Source organism: Salmo salar, chromosome 27, assembly GCF_965601325.2.
Source record: "Salmo salar chromosome 27, fSalSal1, whole genome shotgun sequence".
In the NCBI taxonomy this organism is placed as follows: Eukaryota; Metazoa; Chordata; class Actinopteri; order Salmoniformes; family Salmonidae; genus Salmo; species Salmo salar.
The window spans coordinates 41734408-41749397 of NC_138317.1; the positions used below are offsets into that span (position 1 = coordinate 41734408).

Here is a 14990-nt window from a genome sequence, read left to right on the forward strand (position 1 = left end):
CACCTACCGTCATCCACTCTACCAACTGTTCTACGGAGAGCAAGAAATGAAGAATTTGGCGTTCTCAGGGAAAGATAATGTGTTAGTCAATTGCAAGTCAAAGTTCACGGCTGTCAAAAAATTGGGGCAATCCACAAGAAAAATTTCACTCCTTTGAGCCAGATTTGAACCAGCGACCTAAGGATTGCTGTAATTAGCACCTACAGTCCTCCGCTCTCCCAACTGAGCTATCAAAGGTCGATGAGTATGTCACAACGCCATCACCTAGATGGTCATAAGTTCTGCTGATGGATATGAGCCCTTTTAAAAGTTAACTTCTTAGTTTGGTGGTTTCATGGAGATGCCAGGGATTGAAGCCGGGTCCTCATACATGCAAAGCATGCGCACTTCTGCTGAGCTACATCCCCTGAGAATGCCAGTAGTTGCATTTGGGGATAGAGAAAATGTGAGCCGAGGGTAAAGAATGCTGTTTAGGCCCGACACTGCTGAAGGTTTTTCCCTTTCCCTGGTGGTCTAGTGACAAGGATTTGGAGCTTTTGCTGTTGTGTCCCGTGTTTGATTCCCGGTCAGGGAAATAATTGCTTTTAGGGAATAACTTTGCAAACGTCAAAAAGTCAGCACAAATGCGGAAAAGGTTATCCTCCTTTGAGATAGTGTGAGCCAGTGACATAAGGTTTGTTGCAATTTCACGTACACTCCGCCGCTCTACCACCTGTCCTATGGAAGACCAACAAGTGAAGAATTCGGCGCTCTCAGGGAAAGATAATATGTTAGTCAATCGCAAGTCAAAGTTCACGGCTGTCAAAAAATTGGGGCAATCCACAAGAAAATGTACACTCCTTTGAACCAGCGACCTAAGGATTGCTGCACAGAGCACCTACCGTCATCCACTCTACCGACTGTCCTACGGAGAGCAAGAAATGAAGAATTTGGCGTTCTCAGGGAAAGATAATGTGTTAGTCAATCGCAAGTCAAAGTTCACGGCTGTCAAAAAATTGGGGCAATCCACAAGAAAAACTTCACTCCTTTGAGCCGGATTTGAACCAGCGACCTAAGGATTGCTGTAATTAGCACCTACAGTCCTCCGCTCTACCAACTGAGCTATCAAAGGTCAATGAGTACGTCACAACGCCATCACCTAGATGGTCATAAGTTCTGCTGATGGATATGAGCCCTTTTAAAAGTTAACTTCTTAGTTTGGTGGTTTCATGGAGATGCCAGGGATTGAAGCCGGGTCCTCATACATGCAAAGCATGCGCACTTCTGCTGAGCTACATCCCCTGAGAATGCCAGTAGTTGCATTTGGGGATAGAGAAAATGTGAGCCGAGGGTAAAGAATGCTGTTTAGGCCCGACACTGCTGAAGGTTTTTCCCTTTCCCTGGTGGTCTAGTGACAAGGATTTGGAGCTTTTGCTGTTGTGTCCCGTGTTTGATTCCCGGTCAGGGAAATAATTGCTTTTAGGGAATAACTTTGCAAACGTCAAAAAGTCAGCACAAATGCGGAAAAGGTTATCCTCCTTTGAGATAGTGTGAGCCAGTGACATAAGGATTGCTGCAATTTCACGTACACTCCGCCGCTCTACCACCTGTCCTATGGAAGACCAACAAGTGAAGAATTCGGCGCTCTCAGGGAAAGATAATATGTTAGTCAATCGCAAGTCAAAGTTCACCGCTGTCAAAAAATTGGGGCAATCCACAAGAAAAATTTCACTCCTTTGAACCAGCGACCTAAGGATTGCTGTAATTAGCACCTACAGTCCTCTGCTCTACCAACTGAGCTATCAAAGGTCGATGAGTATGTCACAACGCCATCACCTAGATGGTCATAAGTTCTGCTGATGGATATGAGCCCTTTTAAAAGTTAACTTCTTAGTTTGGTGGTTTCATGGAGATGCCAGGGATTGAAGCCGGGTCCTCATACATGCAAAGCATGCGCACTTCTGCTGAGCTACATCCCCTGAGAATGCCAGTAGTTGCATTTGGGGATAGAGAAAATGTGAGCCGAGGGTAAAGAATGCTGTTTAGGCCCGACACTGCTGAAGGTTTTTCCCTTTCCCTGGTGGTCTAGTGACAAGGATTTGGAGCTTTTGCTGTTGTGTCCCGTGTTTGATTCCCGGTCAGGGAAATAATTGCTTTTAGGGAATAACTTTGCAAACGTCAAAAAGTCAGCACAAATGCGGAAAAGGTTATCCTCCTTTGAGATAGTGTGAGCCAGTGACATAAGGATTGTTGCAATTTCACGTACACTCCGCCGCTCTACCACCTGTCCTATGGAAGACCAACAAGTGAAGAATTCGGCGCTCTCAGGGAAAGATAATATGTTAGTCAATCGCAAGTCAAAGTTCACGGCTGTCAAAAAATTGGGCAATCCACAAGAAAATGTACACTCCTTTGAACCAGCAACCTAAGGATTGCTGCACAGAGCACCTACCGTCATCCACTCTACCAACTGTCCTACGGAGAGCAAGAAATGAAGAATTTGGCGTTCTCAGGGAAAGATAATGTGTTAGTCAATCGCAAGTCAAAGTTCACGGCTGTCAAAAAATTGGGGCAATCCACAAGAAAAATTTCACTCCTTTGAGCCGGATTTGAACCAGCGACCTAAGGATTGCTGTAATTAGCACCTACAGTCCTCCGCTCTACCAACTGAGCTATCAAAGGTCGATGAGTATGTCACAACGCCATCACCTAGATGGTCATAAGTTCTGCTGATGGATATGAGCCCTTTTAAAAGTTAACTTCTTAGTTTGGTGGTTTCATGGAGATGCCAGGGATTGAAGCCGGGTCCTCATACATGCAAAGCATGCGCACTTCTGCTGAGCTACATCCCCTGAGAATGCCAGTAGTTGCATTTGGGGATAGAGAAAATGTGAGCCGAGGGTAAAGAATGCTGTTTAGGCCCGACACTGCTGAAGGTTTTTCCCTTTCCCTGGTGGTCTAGTGACAAGGATTTGGAGCTTTTGCTGTTGTGTCCCGTGTTTGATTCCCGGTCAGGGAAATAATTGCTTTTAGGGAATAACTTTGCAAACATCAGAAAGTCAGCACAAATGCGGAAAAGGTTATCCTCCTTTGAGATAGTGTGAGCCAGTGACATAAGGATTGTTGCAATTTCACGTACACTCCGCCGCTCTACCACCTGTCCTATGGAAGACCAACAAGTGAAGAATTCGGCGCTCTCAGGGAAAGATAATATGTTAGTCAATCGCAAGTCAAAGTTCACGGCTGTCAAAAAATTGGGGCAATCCACAAGAAAATGTATACTCCTTTGAACCGGATTTGAACCAGCAACCTAAGGATTGCTGCACAGAGCACCTACCGTCATCCACTCTACCAACTGTCCTATGGTGAGCAAGAAATGAAGAATTTGGCGTTCTCAGGGAAAGATAATGTGTTAGTCATTTGCAAGTCAAAGTTCACGGCTGTCAAAAAATTGGGGCAATCCACAAGAAAAATTTCACTCCTTTGAGCCGGATTTGAACCAGCGACCTAAGGATTGCTGTAATTTGCACCTACAGTCCTCCGCTCTACCAACTGAGCTATCAAAGGTCGATGAGTATGTTACAACGCCATCACCTAGATGGTCATAAGTTCTGCTGATGGATATGAGCCCTTTTAAAAGTTAACTTCTTAGTTTGGTGGTTTCATGGAGATGCCAGGGATTGAAGCCGGGTCCTCATACATGCAAAGCATGCGCACTTCTGCTGAGCTACATCCCCTGAGAATGCCAGTAGTTGCATTTGGGGATAGAGAAAATGTGAGCCGAGGGTAAAGAATGCTGTTTAGGCCCGACACTGCTGAAGGTTTTTCCCTTTCCCTGGTGGTCTAGTGACAAGGATTTGGAGCTTTTGCTGTTGTGTCCCGTGTTTGATTCCCGGTCAGGGAAATAATTGCTTTTAGGGAATAACTTTGCAAACGTCAAAAAGTCAGCACAAATGCGGAAAAGGTTATCCTCCTTTGACATAGTGTGAGCCAGTGACATAAGGATTGTTGCAATTTCACGTACACTCCGCCGCTCTACCACCTGTCCTATGGAAGACCAACAAGTGAAGAATTTGGCGTTCTCAGGGAAAGATAATGTGTTAGTCATTTGCAAGTCAAAGTTCACGGCTGTCAAAAAATTGGGGCAATCCACAAGAAAAATTTCACTCCTTTGAGCCAGATTTGAACCAGCGACCTAAGGATTGCTGTAATTAGCACCTACAGTCCTACGCTCTACCAACTGAGCTATCAAAGGTCGATGAGTAAGTCACAACGCCATCACCTAGATGGTCATAAGTTCTGCTGATGGATATGAGCCCTTTTAAAAGTTAACTTCTTAGTTTGGTGGTTTCATGGAGATGCCAGGGATTGAAGCCGGGTCCTCATACATGCAAAGCATGCGCACTTCTGCTGAGCTACATCCCCTGAGAATGCCAGTAGTTGCATTTGGGGATAGAGAAAATGTGAGCCGAGGGTAAAGAATGCTGTTTAGGCCCGACACTGCTGAAGGTTTTTCCCTTTCCCTGGTGGTCTAGTGACAAGGATTTGGAGCTTTTGCTGTTGTGTCCCGTGTTTGATTCCCGGTCAGGGAAATAATTGCTTTTAGGGAATAACTTTGCAAACGTCAAAAAGTCAGCACAAATGCGGAAAAGGTTATCCTCCTTTGAGATAGTGTGAGCCAGTGACATAAGGATTGTTGCAATTTCACGTACACTCCGCCGCTCTACCACCTGTCCTATGGAAGACCAACAAGTGAAGAATTCGGCGCTCTCAGGGAAAGATAATATGTTAGTCAATCGCAAGTCAAAGTTCACAGCTGTCAAAAAATTGGGGCAATCCACAAGAAAATGTACACTCCTTTGAACCAGCAACCTAAGGATTGCTGCACAGAGCACCTACCGTCATCCACTCTACCAACTGTCCTACGGAGAGCAAGAAATAAAGAATTTGGCGTTCTCAGGGAAAGATAATGTGTTAGTCAATCGCAAGTCAAAGTTCATGGCTGTCAAAAAATTGGGGCAATCCACAAGAAAAATTTCACTCCTTTGAGCCGGATTTGAACCAGCGACCTAAGGATTGCTGTAATTAGCACCTACAGTCCTCCGCTCTACCAACTGAGCTATCAAAGGTCGATGAGTATGTCACAACGCCATCACCTAGATGGTCATAAGTTCTGCTGATGGATATGAGCCCTTTTAAAAGTTAACTTCTTAGTTTGGTGGTTTCATGGAGATGCCAGGGATTGAAGCCGGGTCCTCATACATGCAAAGCATGCGCACTTCTGCTGAGCTACATCCCCTGAGAATGCCAGTAGTTGCATTTGGGGATAGAGAAAATGTGAGCCGAGGGTAAAGAATGCTGTTTAGGCCCGACACTGCTGAAGGTTTTTCCCTTTCCCTGGTGGTCTAGTGACAAGGATTTGGAGCTTTTGCTGTTGTGTCCCGTGTTTGATTCCCGGTCAGGGAAATAATTGCTTTTAGGGAATAACTTTGCAAACATCAGAAAGTCAGCACAAATGCGGAAAAGGTTATCCTCCTTTGAGATAGTGTGAGCCAGTGACATAAGGATTGTTGCAATTTCACGTACACTCCGCCGCTCTACCACCTGTCCTATGGAAGACCAACAAGTGAAGAATTCGGCGCTCTCAGGGAAAGATAATATGTTAGTCAATCGCAAGTCAAAGTTCACGGCTGTCAAAAAATTGGGGCAATCCACAAGAAAATGTATACTCCTTTGAACCGGATTTGAACCAGCAACCTAAGGATTGCTGCACAGAGCACCTACCGTCATCCACTCTACCAACTGTCCTACGGTGAGCAAGAAATGAAGAATTTGGCGTTCTCAGGGAAAGATAATGTGTTAGTCATTTGCAAGTCAAAGTTCACGGCTGTCAAAAAATTGGGGCAATCCACAAGAAAAATGTCACTCCTTTGAGCCGTATTTGAACCAGCGACCTAAGGATTGCTGTAATTAGCACCTACAGTCCTCCGCTCTACCAACTGAGCTATCAAAGGTCGATGAGTATGTTACAACGCCATCACCTAGATGGTCATAAGTTCTGCTGATGGATATGAGCCCTTTTAAAAGTTAACTTCTTAGTTTGGTGGTTTCATGGAGATGCCAGGGATTGAAGCCGGGTCCTCATACATGCAAAGCATGCGCACTTCTGCTGAGCTACATCCCCTGAGAATGCCAGTAGTTGCATTTGGGGATAGAGAAAATGTGAGCCGAGGGTAAAGAATGCTGTTTAGGCCCGACACTGCTGAAGGTTTTTCCCTTTCCCTGGTGGTCTAGTGACAAGGATTTGGAGCTTTTGCTGTTGTGTCCCGTGTTTGATTCCCGGTCAGGGAAATAATTGCTTTTAGGGAATAACTTTGCAAACGTCAAAAAGTCAGCACAAATGCGGAAAAGGTTATCCTCCTTTGAGATAGTGTGAGCCAGTGACATAAGGATTGTTGCAATTTCACGTACACTCCGCCGCTCTACCACCTGTCCTATGGAAGACCAACAAGTGAAGAATTTGGCGTTCTCAGGGAAAGATAATGTGTTAGTCATTTGCAAGTCAAAGTTCACGGCTGTCAAAAAATTGGGGCAATCCACAAGAAAATGTACACTCCTTTGAACCAGCAACCTAAGGATTGCTGCACAGAGCACCTACCGTCATCCACTCTACCAACTGTCCTACGGAGAGCAAGAAATGAAGAATTTGGCGTTCTCAGGGAAAGATAATGTGTTAGTCAATCGCAAGTCAAAGTTCACGGCTGTCAAAAAATTGGGGCAATCCACAAGAAAAATGTCACTCCTTTGAGCCGGATTTGAACCAGCGACCTAAGGATTGCTGTAATTAGCACCTACAGTCCTCCGCTCTACCAACTGAGCTATCAAAGGTCGATGAGTATGTTACAACGCCATCACCTAGATGGTCATAAGTTCTGCTGATGGATATGAGCCCTTTTAAAAGTTAACTTCTTAGTTTGGTGGTTTCATGGAGATGCCAGGGATTGAAGCCGGGTCCTCATACATGCAAAGCATGCGCACTTCTGCTGAGCTACATCCCCTGAGAATGCCAGTAGTTGCATTTGGGGATAGAGAAAATGTGAGCCGAGGGTAAAGAATGCTGTTTAGGCCCGACACTGCTGAAGGTTTTTCCCTTTCCCTGGTGGTCTAGTGACAAGGATTTGGAGCTTTTGCTGTTGTGTCCCGTGTTTGATTCCCGGTCAGGGAAATAATTGCTTTTAGGGAATAACTTTGCAAACGTCAAAAAGTCAGCACAAATGCGGAAAAGGTTATCCTCCTTTGAGATAGTGTGAGCCAGTGACATAAGGATTGTTGCAATTTCACGTACACTCCGCCGCTCTACCACCTGTCCTATGGAAGACCAACAAGTGAAGAATTTGGCGTTCTCAGGGAAAGATAATGTGTTAGTCATTTGCAAGTCAAAGTTCACGGCTGTCAAAAAATTGGGGCAATCCACAAGAAAATGTACACTCCTTTGAACCAGCAACCTAAGGATTGCTGCACAGAGCACCTACCGTCATCCACTCTACCAACTGTCCTACGGAGAGCAAGAAATGAAGAATTTGGCGTTCTCAGGGAAAGATAATGTGTTAGTCAATCGCAAGTCAAAGTTCACGGCTGTCAAAAAATTGGGGCAATCCACAAGAAAAATTTCACTCCTTTGAGCCGGATTTGAACCAGCGACCTAAGGATTGCTGTAATTAGCACCTACAGTCCTCCGCTCTACCAACTGAGCTATCAAAGGTCGATGAGTATGTCACAACGCCATCACCTAGATGGTCATAAGTTCTGCTGATGGATATGAGCCCTTTTAAAAGTTAACTTCTTAGTTTGGTGGTTTCATGGAGATGCCAGGGATTGAAGCCGGGTCCTCATACATGCAAAGCATGCGCACTTCTGCTGAGCTACATCCCCTGAGAATGCCAGTAGTTGCATTTGGGGATAGAGAAAATGTGAGCCGAGGGTAAAGAATGCTGTTTAGGCCCGACACTGCTGAAGGTTTTTCCCTTTCCCTGGTGGTCTAGTGACAAGGATTTGGAGCTTTTGCTGTTGTGTCCCGTGTTTGATTCCCGGTCAGGGAAATAATTGCTTTTAGGGAATAACTTTGCAAACATCAGAAAGTCAGCACAAATGCGGAAAAGGTTATCCTCCTTTGAGATAGTGTGAGCCAGTGACATAAGGATTGTTGCAATTTCACGTACACTCCGCCGCTCTACCACCTGTCCTATGGAAGACCAACAAGTGAAGAATTCGGCGCTCTCAGGGAAAGATAATATGTTAGTCAATCGCAAGTCAAAGTTCACGGCTGTCAAAAAATTGGGGCAATCCACAAGAAAATGTATACTCCTTTGAACCGGATTTGAACCAGCAACCTAAGGATTGCTGCACAGAGCACCTACCGTCATCCACTCTACCAACTGTCCTACGGTGAGCAAGAAATGAAGAATTTGGCGTTCTCAGGGAAAGATAATGTGTTAGTCATTTGCAAGTCAAAGTTCACGGCTGTCAAAAAATTGGGGCAATCCACAAGAAAAATTTCACTCCTTTGAGCCGGATTTGAACCAGCAACCTAAGGATTGCTGTAATTAGCACCTACAGTCCTCCGCTCTACCAACTGAGCTATCAAAGGTCGATGAGTATGTTACAACGCCATCACCTAGATGGTCATAAGTTCTGCTGATGGATATGAGCCCTTTTAAAAGTTAACTTCTTAGTTTGGTGGTTTCATGGAGATGCCAGGGATTGAAGCCGGGTCCTCATACATGCAAAGCATGCGCACTTCTGCTGAGCTACATCCCCTGAGAATGCCAGTAGTTGCATTTGGGGATAGAGAAAATGTGAGCCGAGGGTAAAGAATGCTGTTTAGGCCCGACACTGCTGAAGGTTTTTCCCTTTCCCTGGTGGTCTAGTGACAAGGATTTGGAGCTTTTGCTGTTGTGTCCCGTGTTTGATTCCCGGTCAGGGAAATAATTGCTTTTAGGGAATAACTTTGCAAACGTCAAAAAGTCAGCACAAATGCGGAAAAGGTTATCCTCCTTTGAGATAGTGTGAGCCAGTGACATAAGGATTGTTGCAATTTCACGTACACTCCGCCGCTCTACCACCTGTCCTATGGAAGACCAACAAGTGAAGAATTTGGCGTTCTCAGGGAAAGATAATGTGTTAGTCATTTGCAAGTCAAAGTTCACGGCTTTCAAAAAATTGGGGCAATCCACAAGAAAAATTTCACTCCTTTGAGCCAGATTTGAACCAGCGACCTAAGGATTGCTGTAATTAGCACGTACAGTCCTACGCTCTACCAACTGAGCTATCAAAGGTCGATGAGTATGTCACAACGCCATCACCTAGATGGTCATAAGTTCTGCTGATGGATATGAGCCCTTTTAAAAGTTAACTTCTTAGTTTGGTGGTTTCATGGAGATGCCAGGGATTGAAGCCGGGTCCTCATACATGCAAAGCATGCGCACTTCTGCTGAGCTACATCCCCTGAGAATGCCAGTAGTTGCATTTGGGGATAGAGAAAATGTGAGCCGAGGGTAAAGAATGCTGTTTAGGCCCGACACTGCTGAAGGTTTTTCCCTTTCCCTGGTGGTCTAGTGACAAGGATTTGGAGCTTTTGCTGTTGTGTCCCGTGTTTGATTCCCGGTCAGGGAAATAATTGCTTTTAGGGAATAACTTTGCAAACATCAGAAAGTCAGCACAAATGCGGAAAAGGTTATCCTCCTTTGAGATAGTGTGAGCCAGTGACATAAGGATTGTTGCAATTTCACGTACACTCCGCCGCTCTACCACCTGTCCTATGGAAGACCAACAAGTGAAGAATTCGGCGCTCTCAGGGAAAGATAATATGTTAGTCAATCGCAAGTCAAAGTTCACGGCTGTCAAAAAATTGGGGCAATCCACAAGAAAATGTATACTCCTTTGAACCGGATTTGAACCAGCAACCTAAGGATTGCTGCACAGAGCACCTACCGTCATCCACTCTACCAACTGTCCTACGGTGAGCAAGAAATGAAGAATTTGGCGTTCTCAGGGAAAGATAATGTGTTAGTCATTTGCAAGTCAAAGTTCACGGCTGTCAAAAAATTGGGGCAATCCACAAGAAAAATGTCACTCCTTTGAGCCGTATTTGAACCAGCGACCTAAGGATTGCTGTAATTAGCACCTACAGTCCTCCGCTCTACCAACTGAGCTATCAAAGGTCGATGAGTATGTTACAACGCCATCACCTAGATGGTCATAAGTTCTGCTGATGGATATGAGCCCTTTTAAAAGTTAACTTCTTAGTTTGGTGGTTTCATGGAGATGCCAGGGATTGAAGCCGGGTCCTCATACATGCAAAGCATGCGCACTTCTGCTGAGCTACATCCCCTGAGAATGCCAGTAGTTGCATTTGGGGATAGAGAAAATGTGAGCCGAGGGTAAAGAATGCTGTTTAGGCCCGACACTGCTGAAGGTTTTTCCCTTTCCCTGGTGGTCTAGTGACAAGGATTTGGAGCTTTTGCTGTTGTGTCCCGTGTTTGATTCCCGGTCAGGGAAATAATTGCTTTTAGGGAATAACTTTGCAAACGTCAAAAAGTCAGCACAAATGCGGAAAAGGTTATCCTCCTTTGAGATAGTGTGAGCCAGTGACATAAGGATTGTTGCAATTTCACGTACACTCCGCCGCTCTACCACCTGTCCTATGGAAGACCAACAAGTGAAGAATTTGGCGTTCTCAGGGAAAGATAATGTGTTAGTCATTTGCAAGTCAAAGTTCACGGCTGTCAAAAAATTGGGGCAATCCACAAGAAAATGTACACTCCTTTGAACCAGCAACCTAAGGATTGCTGCACAGAGCACCTACCGTCATCCACTCTACCAACTGTCCTACGGAGAGCAAGAAATGAAGAATTTGGCGTTCTCAGGGAAAGATAATGTGTTAGTCAATCGCAAGTCAAAGTTCACGGCTGTCAAAAAATTGGGGCAATCCACAAGAAAAATGTCACTCCTTTGAGCCGGATTTGAACCAGCGACCTAAGGATTGCTGTAATTAGCACCTACAGTCCTCCGCTCTACCAACTGAGCTATCAAAGGTCGATGAGTATGTTACAACGCCATCACCTAGATGGTCATAAGTTCTGCTGATGGATATGAGCCCTTTTAAAAGTTAACTTCTTAGTTTGGTGGTTTCATGGAGATGCCAGGGATTGAAGCCGGGTCCTCATACATGCAAAGCATGCGCACTTCTGCTGAGCTACATCCCCTGAGAATGCCAGTAGTTGCATTTGGGGATAGAGAAAATGTGAGCCGAGGGTAAAGAATGCTGTTTAGGCCCGACACTGCTGAAGGTTTTTCCCTTTCCCTGGTGGTCTAGTGACAAGGATTTGGAGCTTTTGCTGTTGTGTCCCGTGTTTGATTCCCGGTCAGGGAAATAATTGCTTTTAGGGAATAACTTTGCAAACGTCAAAAAGTCAGCACAAATGCGGAAAAGGTTATCCTCCTTTGAGATAGTGTGAGCCAGTGACATAAGGATTGTTGCAATTTCACGTACACTCCGCCGCTCTACCACCTGTCCTATGGAAGACCAACAAGTGAAGAATTTGGCGTTCTCAGGGAAAGATAATGTGTTAGTCATTTGCAAGTCAAAGTTCACGGCTGTCAAAAAATTGGGGCAATCCACAAGAAAATGTACACTCCTTTGAACCAGCAACCTAAGGATTGCTGCACAGAGCACCTACCGTCATCCACTCTACCAACTGTCCTACGGAGAGCAAGAAATGAAGAATTTGGCGTTCTCAGGGAAAGATAATGTGTTAGTCAATCGCAAGTCAAAGTTCACGGCTGTCAAAAAATTGGGGCAATCCACAAGAAAAATTTCACTCCTTTGAGCCGGATTTGAACCAGCGACCTAAGGATTGCTGTAATTAGCACCTACAGTCCTCCGCTCTACCAACTGAGCTATCAAAGGTCGATGAGTATGTCACAACGCCATCACCTAGATGGTCATAAGTTCTGCTGATGGATATGAGCCCTTTTAAAAGTTAACTTCTTAGTTTGGTGGTTTCATGGAGATGCCAGGGATTGAAGCCGGGTCCTCATACATGCAAAGCATGCGCACTTCTGCTGAGCTACATCCCCTGAGAATGCCAGTAGTTGCATTTGGGGATAGAGAAAATGTGAGCCGAGGGTAAAGAATGCTGTTTAGGCCCGACACTGCTGAAGGTTTTTCCCTTTCCCTGGTGGTCTAGTGACAAGGATTTGGAGCTTTTGCTGTTGTGTCCCGTGTTTGATTCCCGGTCAGGGAAATAATTGCTTTTAGGGAATAACTTTGCAAACATCAGAAAGTCAGCACAAATGCGGAAAAGGTTATCCTCCTTTGAGATAGTGTGAGCCAGTGACATAAGGATTGTTGCAATTTCACGTACACTCCGCCGCTCTACCACCTGTCCTATGGAAGACCAACAAGTGAAGAATTCGGCGCTCTCAGGGAAAGATAATATGTTAGTCAATCGCAAGTCAAAGTTCACGGCTGTCAAAAAATTGGGGCAATCCACAAGAAAATGTATACTCCTTTGAACCGGATTTGAACCAGCAACCTAAGGATTGCTGCACAGAGCACCTACCGTCATCCACTCTACCAACTGTCCTACGGTGAGCAAGAAATGAAGAATTTGGCGTTCTCAGGGAAAGATAATGTGTTAGTCATTTGCAAGTCAAAGTTCACGGCTGTCAAAAAATTGGGGCAATCCACAAGAAAAATGTCACTCCTTTGAGCCGTATTTGAACCAGCGACCTAAGGATTGCTGTAATTAGCACCTACAGTCCTCCGCTCTACCAACTGAGCTATCAAAGGTCGATGAGTATGTTACAACGCCATCACCTAGATGGTCATAAGTTCTGCTGATGGATATGAGCCCTTTTAAAAGTTAACTTCTTAGTTTGGTGGTTTCATGGAGATGCCAGGGATTGAAGCCGGGTCCTCATACATGCAAAGCATGCGCACTTCTGCTGAGCTACATCCCCTGAGAATGCCAGTAGTTGCATTTGGGGATAGAGAAAATGTGAGCCGAGGGTAAAGAATGCTGTTTAGGCCCGACACTGCTGAAGGTTTTTCCCTTTCCCTGGTGGTCTAGTGACAAGGATTTGGAGCTTTTGCTGTTGTGTCCCGTGTTTGATTCCCGGTCAGGGAAATAATTGCTTTTAGGGAATAACTTTGCAAACGTCAAAAAGTCAGCACAAATGCGGAAAAGGTTATCCTCCTTTGAGATAGTGTGAGCCAGTGACATAAGGATTGTTGCAATTTCACGTACACTCCGCCGCTCTACCACCTGTCCTATGGAAGACCAACAAGTGAAGAATTTGGCGTTCTCAGGGAAAGATAATGTGTTAGTCATTTGCAAGTCAAAGTTCACGGCTGTCAAAAAATTGGGGCAATCCACAAGAAAATGTACACTCCTTTGAACCAGCAACCTAAGGATTGCTGCACAGAGCACCTACCGTCATCCACTCTACCAACTGTCCTACGGAGAGCAAGAAATGAAGAATTTGGCGTTCTCAGGGAAAGATAATGTGTTAGTCAATCGCAAGTCAAAGTTCACGGCTGTCAAAAAATTGGGGCAATCCACAAGAAAAATGTCACTCCTTTGAGCCGGATTTGAACCAGCGACCTAAGGATTGCTGTAATTAGCACCTACAGTCCTCCGCTCTACCAACTGAGCTATCAAAGGTCGATGAGTATGTTACAACGCCATCACCTAGATGGTCATAAGTTCTGCTGATGGATATGAGCCCTTTTAAAAGTTAACTTCTTAGTTTGGTGGTTTCATGGAGATGCCAGGGATTGAAGCCGGGTCCTCATACATGCAAAGCATGCGCACTTCTGCTGAGCTACATCCCCTGAGAATGCCAGTAGTTGCATTTGGGGATAGAGAAAATGTGAGCCGAGGGTAAAGAATGCTGTTTAGGCCCGACACTGCTGAAGGTTTTTCCCTTTCCCTGGTGGTCTAGTGACAAGGATTTGGAGCTTTTGCTGTTGTGTCCCGTGTTTGATTCCCGGTCAGGGAAATAATTGCTTTTAGGGAATAACTTTGCAAACGTCAAAAAGTCAGCACAAATGCGGAAAAGGTTATCCTCCTTTGAGATAGTGTGAGCCAGTGACATAAGGATTGTTGCAATTTCACGTACACTCCGCCGCTCTACCACCTGTCCTATGGAAGACCAACAAGTGAAGAATTTGGCGTTCTCAGGGAAAGATAATGTGTTAGTCATTTGCAAGTCAAAGTTCACGGCTGTCAAAAAATTGGGGCAATCCACAAGAAAATGTACACTCCTTTGAACCAGCAACCTAAGGATTGCTGCACAGAGCACCTACCGTCATCCACTCTACCAACTGTCCTACGGAGAGCAAGAAATGAAGAATTTGGCGTTCTCAGGGAAAGATAATGTGTTAGTCAATCGCAAGTCAAAGTTCACGGCTGTCAAAAAATTGGGGCAATCCACAAGAAAAATTTCACTCCTTTGAGCCGGATTTGAACCAGCGACCTAAGGATTGCTGTAATTAGCACCTACAGTCCTCCGCTCTACCAACTGAGCTATCAAAGGTCGATGAGTATGTCACAACGCCATCACCTAGATGGTCATAAGTTCTGCTGATGGATATGAGCCCTTTTAAAAGTTAACTTCTTAGTTTGGTGGTTTCATGGAGATGCCAGGGATTGAAGCCGGGTCCTCATACATGCAAAGCATGCGCACTTCTGCTGAGCTACATCCCCTGAGAATGCCAGTAGTTGCATTTGGGGATAGAGAAAATGTGAGCCGAGGGTAAAGAATGCTGTTTAGGCCCGACACTGCTGAAGGTTTTTCCCTTTCCCTGGTGGTCTAGTGACAAGGATTTGGAGCTTTTGCTGTTGTGTCCCGTGTTTGATTCCCGGTCAGGGAAATAATTGCTTTTAGGGAATAACTTTGCAAACATCAGAAAGTCAGCACAAATGCGGAAAAGGTTATCCTCCTTT

At 45.1% G+C, this 14990-nt stretch overlaps 13 non-coding genes across 13 annotated transcripts; all 13 read right to left on the reverse strand.

Moving 5' to 3' along the window:
• Nucleotides 1-1023: 1023 nt before the first annotated feature.
• trnay-gua (transfer RNA tyrosine (anticodon GUA)) lies at nucleotides 1024-1111 on the reverse strand. The gene is given in 2 exon segments: nucleotides 1024-1059; nucleotides 1075-1111. It is a non-coding gene; the product is annotated as a tRNA-Tyr (tRNA).
• Nucleotides 1112-2573: 1462 nt separating this feature from the next.
• On the reverse strand, nucleotides 2574-2661 carry trnay-gua (transfer RNA tyrosine (anticodon GUA)). The gene is given in 2 exon segments: nucleotides 2574-2609; nucleotides 2625-2661. It is a non-coding gene; the product is annotated as a tRNA-Tyr (tRNA).
• A 797-nt stretch (nucleotides 2662-3458) lies between these two features.
• trnay-gua (transfer RNA tyrosine (anticodon GUA)) lies at nucleotides 3459-3546 on the reverse strand. The gene is given in 2 exon segments: nucleotides 3459-3494; nucleotides 3510-3546. It is a non-coding gene; the product is annotated as a tRNA-Tyr (tRNA).
• A 1474-nt stretch (nucleotides 3547-5020) lies between these two features.
• Nucleotides 5021-5108, reverse strand: trnay-gua (transfer RNA tyrosine (anticodon GUA)). The gene is given in 2 exon segments: nucleotides 5021-5056; nucleotides 5072-5108. It is a non-coding gene; the product is annotated as a tRNA-Tyr (tRNA).
• Nucleotides 5109-5905: 797 nt separating this feature from the next.
• Nucleotides 5906-5993, reverse strand: trnay-gua (transfer RNA tyrosine (anticodon GUA)). Its single transcript is given in 2 exon segments — nucleotides 5906-5941; nucleotides 5957-5993. It is a non-coding gene; the product is annotated as a tRNA-Tyr (tRNA).
• Nucleotides 5994-6779: 786 nt separating this feature from the next.
• On the reverse strand, nucleotides 6780-6867 carry trnay-gua (transfer RNA tyrosine (anticodon GUA)). The gene is given in 2 exon segments: nucleotides 6780-6815; nucleotides 6831-6867. It is a non-coding gene; the product is annotated as a tRNA-Tyr (tRNA).
• Nucleotides 6868-7653: 786 nt separating this feature from the next.
• trnay-gua (transfer RNA tyrosine (anticodon GUA)) lies at nucleotides 7654-7741 on the reverse strand. Its single transcript is given in 2 exon segments — nucleotides 7654-7689; nucleotides 7705-7741. It is a non-coding gene; the product is annotated as a tRNA-Tyr (tRNA).
• Nucleotides 7742-8538: 797 nt separating this feature from the next.
• Nucleotides 8539-8626, reverse strand: trnay-gua (transfer RNA tyrosine (anticodon GUA)). Its single transcript is given in 2 exon segments — nucleotides 8539-8574; nucleotides 8590-8626. It is a non-coding gene; the product is annotated as a tRNA-Tyr (tRNA).
• A 1485-nt stretch (nucleotides 8627-10111) lies between these two features.
• trnay-gua (transfer RNA tyrosine (anticodon GUA)) lies at nucleotides 10112-10199 on the reverse strand. Its single transcript is given in 2 exon segments — nucleotides 10112-10147; nucleotides 10163-10199. It is a non-coding gene; the product is annotated as a tRNA-Tyr (tRNA).
• A 786-nt stretch (nucleotides 10200-10985) lies between these two features.
• trnay-gua (transfer RNA tyrosine (anticodon GUA)) lies at nucleotides 10986-11073 on the reverse strand. The gene is given in 2 exon segments: nucleotides 10986-11021; nucleotides 11037-11073. It is a non-coding gene; the product is annotated as a tRNA-Tyr (tRNA).
• Nucleotides 11074-11859: 786 nt separating this feature from the next.
• Nucleotides 11860-11947, reverse strand: trnay-gua (transfer RNA tyrosine (anticodon GUA)). The gene is given in 2 exon segments: nucleotides 11860-11895; nucleotides 11911-11947. It is a non-coding gene; the product is annotated as a tRNA-Tyr (tRNA).
• A 1671-nt stretch (nucleotides 11948-13618) lies between these two features.
• On the reverse strand, nucleotides 13619-13706 carry trnay-gua (transfer RNA tyrosine (anticodon GUA)). The gene is given in 2 exon segments: nucleotides 13619-13654; nucleotides 13670-13706. It is a non-coding gene; the product is annotated as a tRNA-Tyr (tRNA).
• A 786-nt stretch (nucleotides 13707-14492) lies between these two features.
• trnay-gua (transfer RNA tyrosine (anticodon GUA)) lies at nucleotides 14493-14580 on the reverse strand. Its single transcript is given in 2 exon segments — nucleotides 14493-14528; nucleotides 14544-14580. It is a non-coding gene; the product is annotated as a tRNA-Tyr (tRNA).
• Nucleotides 14581-14990: the final 410 nt, after the last annotated feature.